This window comes from Podarcis filfolensis (assembly GCF_964270895.1).
Source record: "Podarcis filfolensis genome assembly, chromosome: 5".
In the NCBI taxonomy this organism is placed as follows: Eukaryota; Metazoa; Chordata; class Lepidosauria; order Squamata; family Lacertidae; genus Podarcis; species Podarcis filfolensis.
The window spans coordinates 78,566,131-78,586,342 of NC_139608.1; the positions used below are offsets into that span (position 1 = coordinate 78,566,131).

General features: G+C 42.2%; 1 long non-coding RNA gene across 2 annotated transcripts in view; it reads right to left on the minus strand.

Moving 5' to 3' along the window:
• The window catches only part of LOC310763025, a 33,858-nt gene extending 13,887 nt beyond the window's left edge, over positions 1-19,971 (minus strand). For both annotated transcript variants that reach the window (XR_014548391.1, XR_014548392.1), the window contains exon 1: positions 19,806-19,971. This is a non-coding gene — a long non-coding RNA (uncharacterized lncRNA). The remainder of the gene's footprint in view (positions 1-19,805) is intronic.
• Positions 19,972-20,212: the final 241 nt, after the last annotated feature.

Genomic DNA, 20,212 nt, shown 5'->3' on the forward strand with positions numbered 1-20,212 from the left:
AGAAACCCCTCATTTTTCTATAAAGCAAAGAATCCCAGCATTCTAGAAGAAGGAGAAGAAACCTATACATTGCACAAGAATCTGACCTGTTGCACAATGTAGACTTGACTGAAAGAATAGGCCATGAGAAACAGGAAAAAATAGACCACTGCAAATTTCCTTGAAAGATCCTTTCTCTAACCCTAACTCATATATTCTAGTGCATAATATAGTCACACTAATTTCAATGGTGGTAACATTTTACCACTATAGCACCTGCTTTTATGTCTATACACAAGTTATTCACAACACTGACAGCTAATTTCAGCTTTGAGGAAGAAATATTTTTAACTGAGTTTCGCTATTGATCTTACCTTAGCAATTGAACTCAGCTTTTAGTTACAGAAGTATGATCAAACTTGGTTAAAAAACATTTCTTCATATACCATGCTCTCTCTTCCCACACCTAAAACTTAGAATCACAAAGTTGGAAAGGACCACAAGGGTCATCTAGGGGTCCATCTCCCCTGCAATGCAAGAATGTTTTGCTAAATGTGGGGCTCGGACCCACAACCCTGCAAATAAGTCTCATTTTCTATCAACTGAGCTATGTACGTCCTAGCTTCAAGATACAGAACTTCTGTATCTTCAACAGAAACTTTTGTTTATTGAGAAAAGCTAAAATAAATAGTTTCCTCCCTAAAAGAGGGCATGTGTTGTGGTGAGATCTGAAGACTGACCTCTTGGTTGTGGGTGGGTCCATTGGATAGCCACAACACCCGATTGGTAGGTCCCTCGATGCTGGGTTTTAATCTGGCCAATGGGGTTGCAGTCTAAACGGATCTATATAAACCCATGCACATGACCCAAAGCTCCCTTTTTCGGCTTATGCATCGGAACACCTGCCCACCTCTCCCTAATTTTAGGGCCGTTTGCAATTGACCTTGCTATGCCATCGTGTGTCGTCTGTCGTTGGGACAGGGGCAGGGCAGGAATTTTCCCACTTGGCTGATTGGCTATTGCCATTTGGGTTTTGCCTGCCATGTAGCAATTCGTCACAACTTGTAAAGTTGTGGATAGGCACTGGTTCATGTGATAGGGATGGAAGAATGGTCTTGCCATCCCTACGTGAAGGGTATTCCATTAAAGGAATCCAGGGACTCAACTTGGTTTGGCCAACCCCCGGAAAGGGGTTGTGCCCGTGCCTGAGTCCAGGGGAGCATCTGGGGAGTGAATAGAGTCTGCTCCCAGGCTTTTCACCTTCCTCAGGTGTTCACCTTTGACTGACCTATGATAGAGTTCTGGGTCAGCGCTATCTGCATGGCAGGGAGCTAGTCGAACCAGGGCCTATGCAACCACACACTTTCCTGTAATCAATAAAGTTGTGGCATAAATTCTGCCAAAAACCAAAACTAAAATTTGAGTCAAATGTGTCTTTATTTAGGAGGGAGGTCTCTGGGTCTGAACATGCAAAATTACACACACAATCACAATGAAGCAAAACATATGACAGTACAATTTAACGCCATGTAGACTGTGCATTATTGGGGCAGAACAAGCAATCCAGGGAACAAAACCTTGCATTAAGAATTTGTTTTGTTTTCCTCCATTAGTTTTCTAGCTCATCTCTCTCTCTCTCTCTCTCTCTCTCTCTCTCTCTCTCTCTCTCTCTCTCTCTCTCCAAAAGCCTCTCTGCTTTCAAACCAGCATCTTCATTTCAGCCAGGACAAATCTCTCAACTCTAAGCCTTGACCCAAAAATAATTGTGAAGTCCCATCTAATGTGCCTAGGAAGTGTGAAAATGAAGAGTCTGTGGTGATCTCAGAGGCAAAGCAGGATGTCATGCCCATATCTGATCATCTTTCAGCAGATGATAAATATCCTTCCCTCCCCACAAAAAACCTAGCCTTTAATCAGTGACCTCTGTTACTTTTCATGATGTTTTGCTGAAGTTTTCATACCACTGTCTTTGGATGTTTTAACTATCATTTTAAATGATGTATTATGTGGAGGTTTTATTTTGTTTTCCTCCTTGTGATGTGTTCTAGGAGTCACCAGGGCAGTTTCTGCTTTGCACACATCCATTCTAGGCACCTGCAGAGCCAGGCAGATTCAATATAGAAGATGGCAGATGAGCTTGTATTGCCTGTTCTAAATAGGGTTGCCATATTTCAAAAAGTAAAAACAAGGAGACCCTGAAAGTTGTTGAGCTACCATCTTTGTTTCCCTTAACCCCACTTGGGACCAGAGGTGCAGCATTCTGGAAAACAAAAGATGGTGGACATAACTATCTGGAGCTTCACTTGTTAAAACGTGTCAGATAAGCTTGTAAAGGCAGCTCTTTTCAAAACAGCCTTTTTTCTGTTACTAAAAGTCTCCCACTATTCCTCTGTTCCAGATACGACAGTTTTATATTATTTTTTATTGTAAGCTTGTTTCAACTATTGTTTGAATAGATAAGCAGAGCACAAATAATAAGTGAACTATACTAACCTAAAAAGCAACAACAAAGAGCTATGATAAGATAAGGCTAGAAAATTTGCTCAGCAGGAAAGGCGCATTGCATGTCCCTAGTGAATTCTAAATCTAGCATTTACAGGAGCACAAATTCTGTGGGTTTTGGATAGATGGACTTGCAGACAGAGGCACAGCTTTTCTTTGTTGATGACTAGTTCTCTTACACTATTCTGCTGGCTTTCCTTTGGATACTTGCCTGTAATATCACTGTTTTTAACCTAAAAGGACTGCTTCAAGTACTCTTATTAGCATAAAATCCTCTGCTACCTGGGATTATTTGTTCAGCGCTTGACTTGATTGTAATTACTGGCTATGATGCTCATGTTTTTGATATTCTGAAAATTTCAACATTCAGAAAACGGCTACTTGCGGGATTTTTGCAACTAATGTAATAACAAGAAAAAATGTTGATGAGTGTAAAAATCATTTTAAAGTTGGCAGATACAACCTACTGACTTGAAGTCCTGTTTTTCACAACAACATAAATTCTTAATTTCTCTTACCAAAATCTTATAAATAATAGAAATATATATATATATATATATATATATATATATATATATATATATATATATAGTTTTCATGTCATGGCAGCTTTGCTAAGCCAAGTGGCACAGAAGTAAGCCCAAAGGATTCACCAAGGTGTCATGTTGGACCACAGCATTTTTAACAAGTTTTCAGGGAAGAACTGCTTAAATAACACTGTTTGGAAGAGACAAATTGGCATCCTGACCAGAAGTAGAATCACCATTGAAAACAGGACCCTTTCACTCCCATGGTAACAAGAGCAATTCCATGTAACGCCTTTTTCACTATGGACCTGAACACCACAAATCACTTGGATTATATTCACGTTATAGCAAAGAGAGTAATTGAAGATGAAAATTGCCCTGAGGTCACAAATGTTGGATCAAACGGCTGGCGAGGTGGAGGCAGAACAAGACAGAGGTGAAATGAAACAAAACATAGGGAGGAAGAGATTATCAAGCTGAAAAGCTACTCAGGGTGAGCTTGGGTGACTTCAAAAGAATCTGACTGTATCTCCTGACAACCTCTGGCCTACTGCTGCTACTTCTTGATCTTTATTTACCGTATTTTTCACTCTATAGCACACATCTTGTTTTAGGACCATAGGACGCACCTTGTTTTAGAGGGGGAGAACAAGGAACCGACCCCTCTCGCTCTCCAGATAGCCTCAGGTTCCTTTCGCTGAAGCCTGGAGAGCAAGACTCTCCTGGCTTCAGTGAAAGGAACCCGAAGGCGAAAGGAACCCGAGGCTATCTGGAGAGCAAGAGGGGCCGGTGCGCACTGACCCCTCTTGCTCTCCAGATAGCTGCCTGAAAAAAAAATTCTCCCCCTATCTGCCCAGCGCCCCTTCAGCGAAGCGGCAGGAGAAACGGAGCCCCTTCCATTTCTCCTCCCACTTAGCTGAAGAGGCACTGCGCCTTAGCTGAAGAGGCACCTATCCTTCAGCGAAAGGAACCCGAAGCCTCTGGAGCGCAGCAGGAACTCCCGCTGTGCTCCGGAGGCTTCAGGTGGCTATCTTTGAAGCATACAGACCCCTCTCGCTCGCCAGGCTTCAGCAAAAGCAACGCGAAGCCTCCAGAGTGCGGTGGGAGCACTCCCGCTGCACTTTGGAGGCTTCGCGTTGCTATTGCTGAAGCCAAAGAGCCTGCATTTGCTCCATAAGACGCACACACATTTCCCCTTAATTTTTGGAGGGGAAAATGTGCGTCTTATAGAGCGAAAAATACGGTATCTCTTACCACATTTATACCCCACCTTTCCTCCAAGGATCTCAACAAGGCATACATGTTTCCCGGCGCAGCGCAATTTTATCCTCACCAAAGCCCTGTGAGGTCGGTTAGGCTGCAGGAACGCAACTGGCCCAAGGTCACCCAGTGAGCTTCATAGGTGGGTGGGGATTTAGACCCTCGTCTCCCAGTCTCCAGTCCAACACTCTAATTTCCAAAACACGGGCTCTCGTAAGAGTTTTTCTCACTGGTCTGGTCAATCTCCCTGCTCTTTCTCCAGCACAGGCCTAGGCAAACTCAGCCCTCCAGATGTTTTGGGACTACGACTCCCATGATCCCTAGCTAACAGGACCAGTGGTCATGGATGATGGGAATTGTAGTCCCAAAGCATCTGGAGGGCCAAATTTGCCTATGCCTACTCTAGCAGATAGCAGTGCACGAGCTGAACCTCCACCTGACAAACTCACATAGGTTCAAGACCGACTTAAGTATGGATTTCTCCTCCTTAACCATAATGCTGCCCTTATAGAAGTCAGAAGGGACCAAGATGTGGACAAAACTAAAATTTGTTGGCTCCTCCCATCATTGGCTTTGACTCTGCTTGTCATTGGTTCTGGCTACACCTTCTGTTGACCTACTAGTTCCTAACTAAATCCAAAATATAGAGTAAAAAACAGCAACCACCACAATAGCCAAAAAATTCCCATTGGCTAGAAGGACCAATGCTGTGACCTAGTATAAGGGTCCTGTGTTAAAAGTTTAAACTTCATACAAGCTGTTTGTCCAGAGCCAACAAAATGAGGGCAATGTATAAACCACTTTAATCTCTCTCTTTTTAAAAGCACTGTTGTCTGCCTCAAGACTTGGCCTACTGCATTTCCATTGACTTCATTAACATCTCGCTCAACTTCATTGCTGTTAACTCCAGATGAGATTGACCGACCAATATTTATGGCATCTGTTGAATTCTTTTCACCCAATGTTGTTGACAGGTGTTTCTCTCCACACACACACACACACACACACACCCCTCTGGCAAGAATTGATTTGTAATCATTTGAAACAAACAAACAAACAAACAAATAGATTCACCATGACAGATTGAGTTAATGATAGGCAAGGGATTCATTTATCAATCATCAAGCCACTAATCTAAATCTAATGTATCTCAACAGTTGTAATTACATATCATTGAGAAAGCAGTAATTCTAGCCATTGTTGTTTCCTTTTTTCCTACTATACAATGGAAAGGATGTCTGTGTGTTTAGGTAAGTGAGAAATGGTAGGCATTCATTTTGCCTATGTGAGAAATGGTAGGCATATCAAATTAAATGATATTAATATGAATGCCTGCAGAACACGAAGAGGACCAAATGGGAAAGTACAAAGATATATTGTAGGCTGTATCAGTGGAACAACGAATGGGGAACAATATGCAATTAAGTCAATTCAAGAACTGCAAAAACCATGGCAAGGTGAAAATCAACAAGTGTTCTAACTATCAAATATGCAAGGTGTGAAACCTTTCTCCCCTGATGAGTCCCAAGCATCCTCAAAACCCTTGTGTTTCGAGGAGAGATACCTGGTGAGCCCATCACACAAGGTAGGAACTCTTTTTATCATAGGAAAACCCTCTGCATAAGGTTTCTGTGTAGTCATATTATTTGGCCCACCAATTTTTGAGGAGCTAACCTCAAAAATTCAGAATAGCCTGCCCTCATGTGTTCCAACCCTGTAAGGTAGTACTGTCCACCTGGCCTTTTGCTGAACAAATCTGTTCCCTTTGGTTTCCCTCCTGCTGCCACTCTTCCTTGGAATTCCTTTTGTGTCTCTTTGAAGTTCCCACTGTTCCCCATATTGAGAGACTGGGCCTGGCAGTGACGGTGGACTTCGGCGGACCTTGGTGCCTCTACCCTTATGCTGTCCTCCACTCTTACTTTCACACACCACTTTTCTCACCTTTGTCTCCTCTTTCATCCTCAGTTATGAGAGGCTGTTCATTCTACTTTGCTTGCTATGTTTCCCTCCATTCCTTGCTCCCATCCCTCTGTCTTGGTGTACATAGCCATGCCTGTGTTTCTTTTATTGTTCCACAGTTCAGGCATATCCATGTCTCCAGTGTTCTCCCTCAATTGCCTTACAGTTGGACCCCTCTCTCCTTCTGAGAAGATTGCTAGCAGCATCAGAAGATGTTGGTCCAGCTCCCACCACACCCACTCCTTACTCCAGTGCTCACAAAAGAAGCATCTGCAAAATCAGGTGCTGGTTTGGCATATCCATATCCGTTACCAGCTGAATCTTTGTTCTTTGTGCCTCAGACTTTCATTATTTTTAGAAAGAGCTTATTCTGGTCTCATGGCTAGCAATCCATCTTTCCCCCACCCCACCCAAATGCTTCACCTAATGGTTTGTTGGTTTATTTTTATTTTTACCTGCCAGGTCTTTTCATTTTGGATGTTATTTCCTCTAGGTGTTACAACCCAACACTTCTTGAAAAATTGAATCATCACATGCCTCACAAAATTTGCACATGAAATTCTGCAAGTTTCATTCTTCATAACTACATTATAAAGCAGTGTGAAAAGGTAGAGTACTATGCAGGGAACATTCCTTAGCAGACATTGAGTTTTTACCATTTAGCAACTCTCTTGCCTTTGCTCTCCCCTTTGGATCATTTTGTTAAAAGCCTACTTCTTATATTTAGTAGGTGTAAGAAAGATAATATCTCCACTTTCTGAATCCAATATGTCCCCAAAGAATGTGTATCTTATTGCTGCTCACTTTTCGATTCCACAAACGATGACTATTTATATTGCTCGAAGCAGGCTCTATAACTGAATTACGTTTTACAAGCTCTCTTGATAAGCACAGACCATGCAGATCAGATAAGCAAAATACATTAACTACAGGCTTGTTGAAACAAAATATTTAGAAAAGTATTCCCATTTTATATGTCAGCTATACATTGCCACAGTTACCAGAAAAAATTCCAGCCGCATCTATGACAATGGGCTAAGATATGTTGTACAACCTCCAACATTCCTCTGATGAAAATTGAGGTGTGTGTCTTTTGGTGCCATGTTCTGCAATAATAATAATAATAATAATAATAATAATAATAATAATAATAATAATAATAATTTATTTCTACCCCACCCATCTGGCTGGGTTTCCCCTGTTGGTTTCTGCTTTCCTTCACTGTGCAGCGAAAGGGTTTGTCACGAGACAGGTGTTTACATTCCACAGTCTGTACTGTTGGAGTTTCTCACGGGAAAGGGAGACTGGATGTGACGTACACTGGTTTCCTGTTTTTCACTGTTCTTTGCAGTTTCACTTTGGTGATTCTCTCCGAGCTGTCGAGGAGAGAGGATGCATTTCTCTGCTCCGGCAGAGGCAAGATGTCTTTCTGTAATATAATCGCTTTGAACTTTAAATAAAGCAATATAGAGTATGCAGCACGTACTCCTCATCCTTCTGCTGTGCACGGAACTCTGCTTTAAACTAACACGTGGTTATGGGCTCCAGAAGTCGAATCGGAGTGCCGGCAAGGGATCGGAATGCAGAGGGACAGATCGGATCAGAATCTGCTCTGCGTGTCAAGATGATTGATGAGGTATGTGCTACTGCTCCGGGCAGCCTGCCAGCTTCTAGTTAATGGCCTTATGGCTGGACTTTTAACTTTAAAGCCGTTTTGCTGGGAATAGGCAAAAGGCTCCCAGGCACAAGTTACTATGCTGGGGAAATCGAAAGTAACTTTTAAGTGCGCTTTTGGAATAAGGCAGCTGCAGCAGTGACGCAGCAAGATTTAAAGCAGCATATATGACGCTGAAGGCTAATGCCAGAGTCATGATGGCCCTTCAGGATGCTTGTGGGATTCCAAAGCTCAACAAGAAGAATTACGCGGACTGGGTTTTGTATGCAGAGGCAATTCTGCGGAAAGAGGGTTTGTTTGAGGTGATTACAGACAACCCCCCAGCTCCAGTTACAGATGTATGGGCAGCTAAGGATTCCAAAGCAAGGGGAACTCTTACATTGATAGTATCCCCGGAAGAGCTCTGTCTGTTGCGTGATAAGACCTCAGCCAGAGAAATTTGGGACGCTTTGAGAGAGGCTCACTTAAGGACAGAAGCTGGATCCACTATGTTTTACTTCAACAAGCTGCATAATATGGCTCTTGCTGAAGGTGGAGATGTGCGTTTACATCTGATGGAGATGCAAAATCTGAGACATGAGCTGCAACAGAGAGGACTCAACTTTCCAGAGGCTGTGTATTCTTTCATGATACTACAATCTTTAGGTTCAGGTTGGGAGTCTGTTGCAACCCAGATTGCTGTGCAACCAACAGCTCAGCTAACAGTGGATTATGTTACTGCCGTGATTTTAAATGAAGCAGATCGCCGGGGTGCTAGCTGCATGGGCAAGGGGGAGTCTTCACAGACGTCGTCCCATAGTGCAGTGGAACCACCAGATGGCGCCAAAGCTTTGAAGGCAGTGAAATGCTACTCGTGTGGACGTCTAGGCCATATGAAGAGGGAATGCAGATATCCCAGGGCCAAGACAGAGCAGCGCAGCGAAAGCTCATCGCGCGGAAAAGGCCGAGGCAAAGGCAAAGGTCCGGTGTCAAGGACAACGCAGCACAAGGCTATGGTTTCACGCTTCACTCCAAAGGTTGCAGAGGTCCAGAAGACGTCTAGATCTTTCTTCGTTGTTGATTCAGCGGCGACCCACCACATGTGCAACGATAAGAGACTGTTTGTGTCTTTTACACCGCAGGAAGGTGCGATTCACCAGGCGGATGACCACACAATTCCCAGTAAAGGCTACGGAACTGTTGTTCTTCACAGTTTGGACTTATCGATACAGAATGTGCTTTACGTGCCAGATGCCAAACATAATCTGCTCAGCGTTGGACAGCTGAATGAGCGGAACATTGACGTTTCCTTCAAGAACAGGAAGTGCATCATCACAAAGAAAAATGATTATGTATTGCATGCTGAATATGTTGATCGTTTGTTTGTTTTGTATTATGATGATGTTGTGCAGGATGACACTTGTTGCATTGCAGGTTCTAACAAAGGTTTGCATGCAGAATGTATTCATGATTTTCATAGACAATTTGGTCATTTGCATTTTGAGGCAGTATCTAAAATGCCTGCCTTGGTTGAAGGTATGACTATTAAACCCTGCAGGTACCACATGAAGTGCAAAGCATGCGCAGCAAACAAGGTAAAAATGGCTGCGAAAGGTAAGGTGTCTAGTAGGCAAGCTACGGAACCATACCAGATTGTTCATGCAGATTTGGTTGGACCACTAGCGCCCTCTTTGGGTGGCAATAGGTACTTCATGGTTCTCATTGATGCATTTTCCAGATATATTTTTGTGTACAATCTCAAGCAGAAATCAGAGGCTTTTCCTAGGTTCAAGGAATTCTGTGCTTGGTTGGAAAATGTGCATGGTAAGAAGATAAAGACTCTTTTCAGTGATCGCGGGGGAGAATTCACTTCTCAGCAGTTTGAAGCTTTTCTGACTGAGAAAGGAATTCAACACGATTTGTCTAGTCCTCGCTCGCCATGGCAGAATGGACTTGCGGAAAGGGCAAATCAGACATTGCTTCAAGGGTTAAAAACCTTGCTGCATGATGGCAATCTTCCAGAGAGTTATTGGGCCGAATCTCTCTCGTGTTTTGTTTACAGTTACAATCGCAGGTTATCTTCAGCGATTGGTTGTACCCCCTATGAGAAGATGTTTGGCAAGAAGCCATACATTAAACACATGAAAATTTTTGGTTCTGACATGTGGGTTCATTCACCACAAAATTCCAAGTTAGACAAGCGTGGATTGCATGGTATCTTTCTAGGTTATCAGAAAGGGTCTTATAGAATAATGATGACTGACTCTAAGGCAATTAAGCTCACGAGAAGTGTTGAGTACAATGCAAAGTGGGGGGAGAATGTGGGAATTTTCCAATGTTATCCTGATGACGGTGATGAGACTGAGGAAAGTCAAAAGCAGCCACAACAACCCACACCCACTGATGAAGGTTCTGAGTCTGAATCTGAAACTGAATCGGGTGATTCAGAGGATTTCAAGAGTGCGAAAGCCTCTATGCGACCCTCTGAAAGCTCTGATCAAGAATTGGAGGAACCATTGTTCACAATAGGTCGTTTTTCTCCTAAGAAGGAAGAGGAGAGTGTTGAAGACTTAAGGCTAATTCGTAGGTCACAGAGAGCCACAAAAGGCAGACCTCCAAAGAGATTTGCTGATGAATTTGCTACGATAGCAGTAACAGCTGTTAAAAGCTCCAAGAAGGTATTTGAACCTTCTAGTTTCCAAGAAATCCAGGGTTTGGATTCAAAGGAAGCTGAGCCATGGTTAAATGCCATGAAGGCTGAACTTGATTCCTTAGAAAGGAACAAAACATGGGAGCTAGTTCCAGTAGTTCCAGGAATGAAACTGCTTGGAAGCAAATGGGTCTTCAAAGCGAAGACAGATCAAAATGGCAAGATAGTCAGACACAAAGCCAGATTGGTAGCCAGAGGTTTTGCACAGGTACCAGGTGAAGACTATCACGAGACCTACTCACCCACAGTGAGGTATGAAAGCATAAGGCTTATGCTCAAGCTAGCTGCAGAGGAAAATCTACACATTAGTCACCATGATATTAATACAGCTTTTCTGTATGGATCTCTAGATGAATCACTTTATATGCTTCCACCTGATGGCGTACAGGTAAAACAGGGATTTGTTTGTGCTCTGAAGAAATCCCTTTATGGTCTCAAACAAAGTGCACGGTGTTGGCACACAAAACTCACTGAAGTATTGTTTTCTCTAGGTTTTCAGCAAGGGAAAGCTGATCCATGTGTATTTGTCAAAGAGGAGGGGCAGAAGAAACTGTACTGTTTGTTTTATGTTGATGATTTATTATTCTTTTGGAAAGATGTCGCAATGTACAATAACGCCCTAGCTCAACTGAAAGAGCACTTTGACATGAAAGATCTTGGTAAGGTAAACAACTACCTATCTCTGGAAATAGAGAGAGATCAAGATGGTAACATTCTAGTACACCAGTCACGGAAAATTGCTGATGTGTTAAGCAAACTAAATCTGATGGATGCTAACCCTGTAGACACACCGATGACAACAGGTTATCAGATAGATGACACTGAAGAAGCATTTTCTGACACTACATTGTACAGAAGTGTGCTAGGCAAGCTAAACTTCATTGCCAGATGTTCAAGACCAGACATTGCTGTTAGCTGTAATTTGCTGAGCAGACAAGTCAACAATCCTAGTATCAAGGATTGGAAAGCTCTGAAACGCATAGCGCGGTATTTGAAAGGCACTATGCATTACAGACTGAGATTTAACAATCGAAAGTCTGGTGGTCTTGAGATATTTGCAGATGCAAGTTTTGGAAGTGACACTACAGACAAGAAAAGTACGTCTGGAGTTTGCTACATGTACAATCAGGGTCTGTTTGATTGGTCATGCAAGAAGCAAACAACAGTTAGCTTAAGTTCTTGTGAAGCCGAACTGAATGCACTGTCTTATTCACTTAAGGATTGTGAATGGTTAATACAATTGTGCAAAGATATGAAAATTCCTGTCAAATGTCCAATCCGGGTTTACCAGGACAACAAAGCATGTTTAGCTTTGCTGAAGTCTGAAGGTTGTAAGCAAAGCACAAAGCACTTGCAATTAAAGTTGCAGCATGCTAGGGAATGTATTCAGAAGGGACTCGTAACGGTGTCCTATATGCCAGGTAATGAAATTCCTGCTGATGTATTGTCCAAGATTGTATCCAGGGATCAACACTGTACCTATGTGCAAAAGTTGGGTTTGTACTGATATTGTACGAACACGCTGCCCAGTGATGTTCACAGAAAGGGGGAGGATGTTGGTTTCTGCTTTCCTTCACTGTGCAGCGAAAGGGTTTGTCACGAGACAGGTGTTTACATTCCACAGTCTGTACTGTTGGAGTTTCTCACGGGAAAGGGAGACTGGATGTGACGTACACTGGTTTCCTGTTTTTCACTGTTCTTTGCAGTTTCACTTTGGTGATTCTCTCCGAGCTGTCGAGGAGAGAGGATGCATTTCTCTGCTCCGGCAGAGGCAAGATGTCTTTCTGTAATATAATCGCTTTGAACTTTAAATAAAGCAATATAGAGTATGCAGCACGTACTCCTCATCCTTCTGCTGTGCACGGAACTCTGCTTTAAACTAACATCCCCAGCCACTCTGGGCGGCTTCCAACAAAAGATTAAAAATACATTAAAACATCAGTCATTAAAAACTTCCCTAAATGGGGCTGCCTTCACATGTCTTCTAAATGTCATATAGTTGATCTCTTTGACATCTGATTGGAGGGCGTTCCACAGTGCGGGTGCCACTATCGAGAAGGCCCTCTGCTTGGTTCCATGTAACCTCACTTCTCACAGTGATGGAACCACCAGAAGGCCCTCGGAGCTGGACCTCAGTGTCCAGGCAGAACGATGGGGGTGGAGACGCTCCTTCAGGTATACTGGGCCTGGAGGATGCAAGGAGGATGAGCCAGCATTTGAAGCCAGGGCTGGTGCTTTTATGTCTGTTTACTCAGAAGCAAGTGCCACTCTGGCCAGAACAAAACAAATAGTTTTGATCAGCCAGTCTCTTTGACCCTGCCTTATTGACTGTTACTGCATGCCTCTTTAAAACAACTGGCTGGCACAAACCACATTTCCATGCGATTGTACTCCTGAAATTTGTTTGTTTACATAAGATTCCAAATTCTCGGAGCACCTCAGTCTTAGAAGCAGAATAAATTGTGCTGTTTTGCTTTACTGGTGCAATTTGAATCTTCTTGCTGTCGAATTTAAATGTAGAGCACACTCAAACAAACATACCTGCAACAACAAGGATGAAAAGCAGTGTGTGTTTTCTTCTTCTTATGGTTTGTAGGTGTGTGTGCATGTGCATATATGCATGGATTGTCCCTTCATCAGGGATCTCTATGAGCCTAACACTCATCAGTTTCTCCCCACCCCCATTGCACGAGTTCTTCCATCACTGGCATGCAAGAAGCTCTGTGAAGTGTTGATACGATACACCCTATTAATTTAATTTGATAAATTCCTCATGCATTAGCAACCTTCAGACTGAATTAGCAAAAATGAACAATAATACCCAGCAAAACAAGTCTACAACTGGAATTCCTTAATGTAAAAAGACTTTTGCACTCAGTAAACATGAATGTGTGATGATGAAAGAGCTCTCATACAAGCAACCTTTCACTTCTTGTTAGCACAGTGCCATTGTTTGCGTCTTTCAGAACCCATCTCAGGGGTGCCAACCTGAATAAACTGTTGGGGGTGGGGGGCTTAGGTAAGCCCTGTCCCACTTAATTGATCACATGATGTAGTGCACCCACACCCTTTGAATGGCAATGCCCATCAACTTTGGGGGGGGCAGACCAATCAAATATTTTATTGGGGACCAAAGCCCCCGAAGCCCATAGGAGTTGGCACCTATGATATATCCTGAGTCACATGGTGTATCAAGCTAAGCCACACAGTGTATCAAGCATTGAACAATGCTTCCCAGTTTTACATAAGCCGCCTGTCAGGGATGTGGCTGAATCAAATGCCGGGGAAGAGTCAAACTCTCAAGACGAAGGAATGCCAGTACAGTGGTACCTCGGGTTACAGACGTTTCAGGTTACAGACTCTGCTAACCCAGAAATAGTACCCCGGGTTAAGAACTTCAGGATGAGAACATAAATCGCGCAGCAGCAGCGCGGCAGCAGCAGGAGTCACCATTAGCTAAAGTGGTTCTTCAGGTTAAGTACAGTTTCAGGTTAAGAACGGACCTCCAAAACAAATTAAGTTCTTAACCAGAGGTACCACTGTACAGAGAGAGCCAGAGTCTGACTCTGGAGATGAAAGAATGCGGACAAAACACCAAGAGTTCTCAGACTCGAACAGCTTGCAGGCAAGTGGAGGGGAAGAGATAGACGGCATTGAGTGGGTTGTTATGCAACCAGGAGAGAAACAGCTTCTTGAGGGCTCTTCTTTTGAGAGCGGGGGGGGGGGGGTTTCCACCCACCTTCTCCCCAAACCAGAAGAGCTGAAAGGGTTAAAATGCAATGGAAGGACTGGACTTTGGTGCCCTTCGTGCCATGATGGGGGTGGACACTCAGAGTGAGCAACTCATAGCTAAGGGGCAGCAGTCTTGGAGTCGCTCTCTGTAATTAATTGTAGAATAAACGTACCATAAAACTGCCAGAGACTCGTTAATTCTTATCGGAGCTTGCTTGCCTGCCTGAGATCATTACACTGCCAATGGCTTCTCATTCTCTGATTCATGTGTCCATTTTCACATTTTAGATAAGGATTAAGTTGTTTTGATGAGGCTTATTGTGATTCTCTTATTAGAAACACAGGAAGTTGCCTTAAGGAAAGTCATATATCATTAGTCCACCCAGTTCAGTTTTGTCTACACTAACTAGCAACGGCTTGGAGTCTCTCCCACGAGAACCACATGGAGGTGCCAGGGAACCTTCTGTACTGAAACCAGATGCTCTACAAACCTTCATCAAATATATTTTTAGGAGTCTGCTTGGATTATTTTGTTGTAGTGGATAACAAGTTCTATCAACGGTGGTCATCTAGCATAGGAATAGTCAGAACTTCTGTCCTTCATGGTTGTGCAGATACTCAAACCCTCGGTACATTGACTGGAACCATGTGATGTCACTATGTTTGCAAAAGGTTAAAGACAGAAAACTAGAAATAGTTAATCACGGGATTTCAGTCAGTGTTAGAGCAAATGATAATTTTTGTTTCTCTACTTGTCCATTGCCTCTTTCTTCATTTAAAACTATAGTTTTATGCAAACTATGTATTTAATACATAACCTGAGCACATTTTGCATGTTGAAAGTCCAGCATTGAGTCTTCAGCATCTTTAGTTGTATGTGTATATGTGTGTGTTTTATATGTGTGTGTGTGTGTAATCTTAGGTGGCAAGACTGAAAAAGTCTTTAAATGTCTGGATACTTTGCTTCCACTCCTTTCTTCTGTTTATTTTTTGCCCTGCTCCTTTTCTGCCTTTCCAAAATCCTCACCTGTACTAGACCCTGAAAGGTGCACAAAGCTAGCAGCCCACCCTATCTATAATTGTCCGCATTGCTTTAGATGTGGAAATGGGAAGTAGCCTGCTTTGTTCTGGAACTACACTGGGGAAGTTCATACCTTTTATAAATCAAATAAAAGATAGCACTTAAGACAAACATAAATGCACACCCCTCCCCTTCTCTGTTTCATGCTATGTGTGAGCTGAACATCTCTTCATTCAAGTCTGTTCCATAGCATTTCCTTAGTAATCTCTACTTTTTTTTGTTAAGAAGCCTAATAAAAAAATACCATTTAAAAAACATATTTTCTCACAAAACAAGCATTTCTAAACACATTTTGATACTTGTCCTAAGTGAGAACTGCATTGCAAAATTCAGAGAAGTGCAAAATATGAATTATAACGATTCATTCACATGTAAATTCCCATCTGCACATTTGTCCAGGAGGTCAATTTATTTTGGAGTTCAGAAAAATAAATTTCCTCTAGAATCCCTAATAGCATTGTTAGTAAAATGTGATCCACAGACAATTGCTTTGTTTGCACAACTGGCTAAGCCTACAGAATAGAAGAAAATTAAACTGTTAACTTTTTCTTCCAAGAGGTTATTATACACTCTCACCATATTTCCACCAACAGCAATTGCGATTCTAGAGTTAATATAATTTATTCTCTCAGCAGTGCTGCTCCACCAAGCTATTATTCCCTTTTTTCTTTTTTCGCCCCTCTTGGCTTAAACCTACATGAGAATCCTCTCTTGCAATTAGAAATTTCTTTATCGCAAACTATCACAGCCTCTTCCCACCCAGTCATATTGAATATTGATGCCTTCTGATATCAACATTTCTCTATGAAATATTCACATCCTGGTAGGAATAAGCTCTGCATTGGAGATTAGTCTTCATGCAGCCCTAGGTGATTAAGCCAAGATAACGGGCAGGGCTGTTAGTTGGAGGAGCAGACTTTTACAGACAACAGAAATTACACACTTCCATCTCGGGGGCTATCTTGCCCATTCAAAGGGAATGCTGAATGGTTGCATGGCAACTGCCTCAAGAATGCATGCATGGATCCCTCACTATATGGAACTGCAATCACTGAAGGCCATTCATCAACTTCACTGGGGAACATGCTCATACATATCAGTTAAGCTCAGCAACTGCTGCCTTGTGCAAAGTGCTGGCAGATGATCTGTTAGTTCACAGCATTCACCAGAACCTAATGAAACACTAAAATTCTCAGCATGGCCTGAAGAGTGTACAGATCCTCGTTCATCTCCCCCTGCCCTTGTAAAATCCCACAGGATGCATTTTGAAATTGTAAGTATGTAGCATTGAGAGTCTTAATGCATTATAGCCGAGCTCCCCTTGCCCCCCGCTAGTAAGCACAGGGAGAAAACAAAATATGACTCTGGTCTCATTTCTCGCTTTCGGATGGCGACATTTTAAAAACAAGAACACTTTCTTTGTTTTTTAAAGACATCTTGTGTTTCAGATTTCAGCGCTTCCTCTTCAAAAGACTCATCCAGATGGCAGCTTTCCACTCTTTGATTTGATTCAGTGGCACTCACTCAGGGACCCACGAAGTGACCTGGAACAAGTTGGTACACTGATCCCATGAGAAGCTAGCCATGTCCATGGAACATTTTTCCAATGCAAGTTCCCTTTGTCAACTTCTTTAGCAAATGGAATTCAAACGGAGAATTCCATACCCCTAGGTGGAACGGCATTCTCAGTCCCTCAAATTAGGGCAGCCCCAAAAGTTATCAGTTTATGTTTTGATGGCATGTGATTGCATACAGTTTCCCTTAGCCTTATTATTGGCTCCCAGTACGTTTCCGAGCACAATTCAAAGTGTTGGTGGTGACCTTTAAAGCCCTAAATGGCCTCGGTCCTGTATACGTGAAGGAGCATCTCCACCCCCATCGTTCGGCCCGGACACTGAGATCCAGTGCCGAGGGCCTTCTGGCGGTTCCCTCATTGCGAGAAGTGAGGTTACAGGGAACCAGACAGAGGGCCTGCTCAGTGGTGGCGCCTGCCCTGTGGAACGCCCTCCCTTCAGATGTGAAGGAAATAAGCAGCTATCTTCTCTTTAAAAGACATCTGAAGGCAGCTCTGTTTAGGGAAGTTTTTAATATTTAATGCTGTATTGTTTTTAACACTTGATTGGAAGCCACCCAAGTGGCTGGGGAAACTCAGCCAGATGGGCGGGGTATAAATAAAAATTATTATTATTATTATTATTATTATTATTATTATTATTATTATTAAAAAGTTAGGCTAATACACTCATGCATAACGTGTGTAGTACAGTCCTTCTGGAACTATACCACCTATAGTGAGGTATATCATCCTCAAATCAAAAGCTCTTTGCCATGAAAAGTTACATGGAGAAGTGTTCTAGTTTAGTTCTTACCCTGGCACTCCTTTGGGGGGGGGAGTTTCCATGTTCAGGAAGTTATTTTTATATGGGGGGTCCAGTTTTATAAAGTGGTTAGAGTGCTGGACTAGAAGCAGGAAGCTCTGTGTTCAAATTCCCACTTCACCATAAAGCTCACTTGGAGACCATGGGCCAATCACACCCATCAACCAACCCTCTGTTTAGGGTCGTTGTAGGGAGCAGGAGGACCATGTAGACTACCCTGACCTTTGTGAAGGACAGGATAAAAATGAATGCAATAGTCACTTCCATTCTAAAGTGGTGCAGTCTAGTTCTAAGAGAGAGACATCGTCTACTTCTCTGGAAACGTAGACCAGCTGTTTGACTTGATGCAAGGAACTGAGATCAGTTCCACCAAGCTATGCAATTCTTTGCTGCTGCTTTTATCATAAAGCCAATACGAAACAAATTGTTGTGTGCAGCTGTGTTTGCTCAAAGTCCTTCATAAGAACACCAGCAACAAATGACACAGATGAAGCTCAGGTGCAAGATCAATGAATTGCTGTAGCTGAAGGAGGAAAGTAGTGGATTGTGAAGAATCAGGAGTCCTTTTAGAGCTGCCAGCCATTGCAAGCGTAGGTGTGGGAATTTGAATTGCTTTTACCAAACATTGTACCATATTACTTAGATGTTACAAGTCCTCCACAGATTTCCTATTCATTTCTGGAGTCTGTTCAAGGTACTGGCACTCCAAGGTCTTAACCTGGACTTGGATCCATTCAGGTATCTCAGAGTTTGCCTTCTATCTGTTAAGATCTTCCCTTTTGGGTCCCTTCCTTTTCAGTGGTGAGGTTGCTAATCCCAAATGTTTAGGACCTTTTCAGTAGCACTTGTCTGTGGAATACCTTTGGAGTTCTGTAAGGTGGGATCCCAACCCACCATTAGAAAAGAAGAATTTTAAAAGCATATCAATGTAAAAATAATAAAAAAGAAATGGAAAAAGTAAATGGGGCAAAAATAAAGCTTATAATTAAAAAAAACCACCTTAGTAACAATACGAATGTGAAAGAAAACGAAGAAGAGAACAATGAAGAAGCAAAACATTAAACTGAAAAAAGTGCTTACCCACTTACATAAAAACGAACAAAAGAACAAAAAGGGAAGCAAAAACAGAACTTCTGGCTTGAATCAGGTGCATAGCAGCTTTCTCTTTTTAACGATAAAAATTTTAACTTATTCATAAAAGAAAAGAAAAGAAAAGAAGGGGGAAAGGAAAAAAAGTGAGCACAATGCTGTTAACAATATTTAAAAATAAAAATCATGAAAAAGATGAAAAAATCATGGAGAAATATGGTTTCAGTTTGTTGCTAACATTAATAGTTTGTTTGATTTTATTATTTAACCCTGGATTTCCTGCTTGGATATGGAAAAAGAAGAAAGGAGAAGAAAACTCTTAAAAAGTTGGGAAAGGAAAAACAATAGGTACTATAAAGTTACAGCTTTAGTAACCCTATCTATATTTAAGTATGTTCTGTATTTACTAATCATATTCAGAATACACACACACACACAAATATGATATTGATCTATTAAGTGAATGAATACTCTGTTTCCTGGATTACATAGAAACCTAGTGAAACAATATATTATACAAAAAAGAAAAAAGAAAAAAACCAAAGCCTTCTTTTCCCCCCTTTACTTTTTTACTCATCCTTCAATAATTCAACCTTGTCCTTGTGCTGTTTTGCATATTTTTGTAGTGAGGCTCATTTTGTAATGCTGTGCTTTTGAAAAACCAAAATGCATTTACATTATTTATTTTTCTGTTAAATGTAAAATTATAATTCAGGTTTACTGTGGTGTGTGTGTGACTGAGAGCTTTCCTTGTAGGCTTCCTGAGCAGAAAATTGGAGTGAAGAGATTTGGGGACACCATTTTTTCAAAAGTCCTACTCCTGGCATGTGTTATATGCCCTTCTCTCAGCCCTATGGCATTGATGCAACAAGGTTCTGCAAGTCTTGTCCCTTATACTATTTAACATCTACATAAAACTAGTAAGATAGTTCACCTGCCAATTTGGAGTGAGGGGTCTTCGGTACTCTGATGATGCCCAACTCCTGCCCTCTTCCTTGCCTGTAAGAGAGACTTGCTACTTGAGCATAAAAAAGACTGCCAAGTATGACCTCATACTGATGCAGTCTCCCTGAAAGAGGGAGATGCTACCTGCCTGTAAGAGAGGCTGGACATTGTGACCTCAGGCTGATGTCACCTGCCCATAAGAGAAACTGCTATTGTGACCTCATGGTGATGCTGCCTGTTTGAAGAGAGGCTGGACATTGTGATGATGCTGGTGCTACCTGTCTGTGAGAGACTGGCTACTGTGTCCTCAAGCCCTGTGGGGCACTCAATGTTGTTTTTAGGGGGGCTGGGCCCCGATTGTTCAGGGCGAACGTGGAGCCAGGCACAGAGTGACAT